Below are 2,446 nucleotides of genomic sequence, written 5' to 3'. Positions count from 1 at the left end.
TGATCTTGGTGAGGAACAACACATCATATCAATTGAGATGGACGACCTTGGAAATGACATCATACGAAACATAGTAACACAACGTGTGAAATTAAAAGTTATGAAAATAGGATAAACTATTCTGTTTAAATAAAGAATATAAGAAATGTAATTAAGAACGTTACATGAATTAAGTTCTCACCACAAATTGTTTGTAACAAAAACAAATTTTAAGCAAATGTCGTAAAATTATTTACATTATTAGATGAAATACAACAAAATTCTTGTAAGTTTGCAATGATTTCTAAAATAGAAATGAAACTGTTTAAATATGAACACAAAATGACTCACGGATTAGTACATATGGTCATGAGTGGCAATGAGAGATTATGTAAGCAGCATGTACACTATGATATCTCTATATGTACCGGAAGAGAGGACCTGGCTCATGCCTATAAGGCCTAGTTGTTCCTGTATATTTTGTACGGTGAATGTCCTGAGAAACACTTGCAAAGCACATGGTTTCAAGGGGTTAACAACAGCTGTAGGTTTATCTTCATTAAATCAATAAAATATATCACGATACGGACAGTAGTTATCATTCGGACGATTGATGTCTTTCTAATGCAATCCATGCTACCGCATGGTGTGTATTGTAGGATGACATTTATTACATAAAAAGTGGATGTTACGTTCGAATTCCATAGGCGTGCATGTACCTGGTCCATGATGTTGTTCAAGTGGCGAACAACTTAACTTTAAACTGTGGCCTCCACAAATATGTTCCTCCGTCACAAATATGATTTTCATAATCAATGTTATATTACCAATTTGGAATGCAAGTTACGCCTTGTTCTGTATACACTATCGCTTTAGACACGGATCCTACACATACATGTGTTCATGCACCATCCATTTAATTACATGCATCTTACTTCTGTACAGAATGTGATTCTATTGTTCAGCCTGGCGATACTTTATACCAAAATGTAGAACCTTTATCAATATCAGAAGGTACACTACAACCAATATCCGTGGCACCAATACTTGACTCCAAACCAGATCTTGGTGAGGAACAACACATCATATCAATTAAGGTGGACAATCCCGGAGATGATATCAAACTAAACGAAACGCAAGGTGTGAAATTAAAGATCTGAAAATAGGATAAACTACTCTGTGTAAATAAAGAAATATAATTAGTAATGTCATGTGGACTATTTAAAGTTCTCACCACAAATTGTCTGTAACAGAACAAGGCAAATGTAGAATTATATACATTATTAGATGATATGTAACTAAATTAGATTAAGAACAGTTTAGGTGCCACTAAAATAAATCACGACCCAATCAGGTTAACATAGGAATACACACACAAAATATTTAAAATCCGATCTGATAAATATAGTGGTCTGAGATATAATGTGCCCTAGAGCATGACATATCGGTTTACAGCTACTAATGGGGGGGGGGGGGGCAATTAACCAAGCAATAAGGAATCAATGGAAGAATATCACAGGCAAGTGTGCAAACTGCGTATCAATTGAGCATTGTGACTATATTTATGACCGACTGTTTATGATGTTGTCGTCCAAAGAAATGAGAATTTCAGAGTCCAGTACCCATGTATTGTGTTGTTCTATCTTACCATTCATGTTTATGATCGACTCAGTTATCTAAACGAGAGATTATCCCCAGCCAATCATAATAATACACATGGCTCCTGATTTAAGAAATGATAAGGAAACGTCCTCACATGAGTATGGACCTCATATGGTACAGGATTGATGTGCTTCCAGTACAATCCATGTAACTTACCACTCATCAGAGAATATTGCAGGGTGACATTTATTACATAACATCGATGCATTACGTTGTTACTTTCCATACGCATGCGTGTACCTGTCCATGATGCTGTTCAAGCGGCCAACAGCTTAACCTAAACTGTATCTTCTAAGGACATGTACCGCCATCCTAAATACGGTTGATGTAATAAGTAATATGTAACACATTTTGAATGAAAGTTACACCCAGTTCATCGTAAGCTATTGTTTTAGACTAACCCTGCTCCTACATATACGTGAGTACACATACAACCCCACTAATTATATGCGTCTTACTTTTGTACAGAGTCCCTGTGTGTTGTTCAGACTGAAAATCCTTACCAGAATGTAGATATGCATCAACAACCTCTATCAGCATCAGAAGGTACTGATACGCGAACGACAGAGCCCAACCCCGAATCCCGTGACTTTTCTTTAAAGGTGTGTGATCTTGGAGATGGCATCAAACGAAAGAAAGTGAATGATTCAGAAGGTTTTAAGGCAGAATACAGTGTAAGTAATTATACATAATTGACAGTTAGTAATCTAAAATATGACACTACAATGCATGGGCAAAATTCACAGGTGTCGCTCAAGTATTGGTCATTTCGAGTTTACATTTTCTGTCTTCTGTGTCTGTGTTA

This window comes from Glandiceps talaboti, chromosome 6 (assembly GCF_964340395.1).
Source record: "Glandiceps talaboti chromosome 6, keGlaTala1.1, whole genome shotgun sequence".
NCBI lineage: Eukaryota > Metazoa > Hemichordata > Enteropneusta > Spengelidae > Glandiceps > Glandiceps talaboti.
This window is presented reverse-complemented; position numbering follows the sequence as displayed.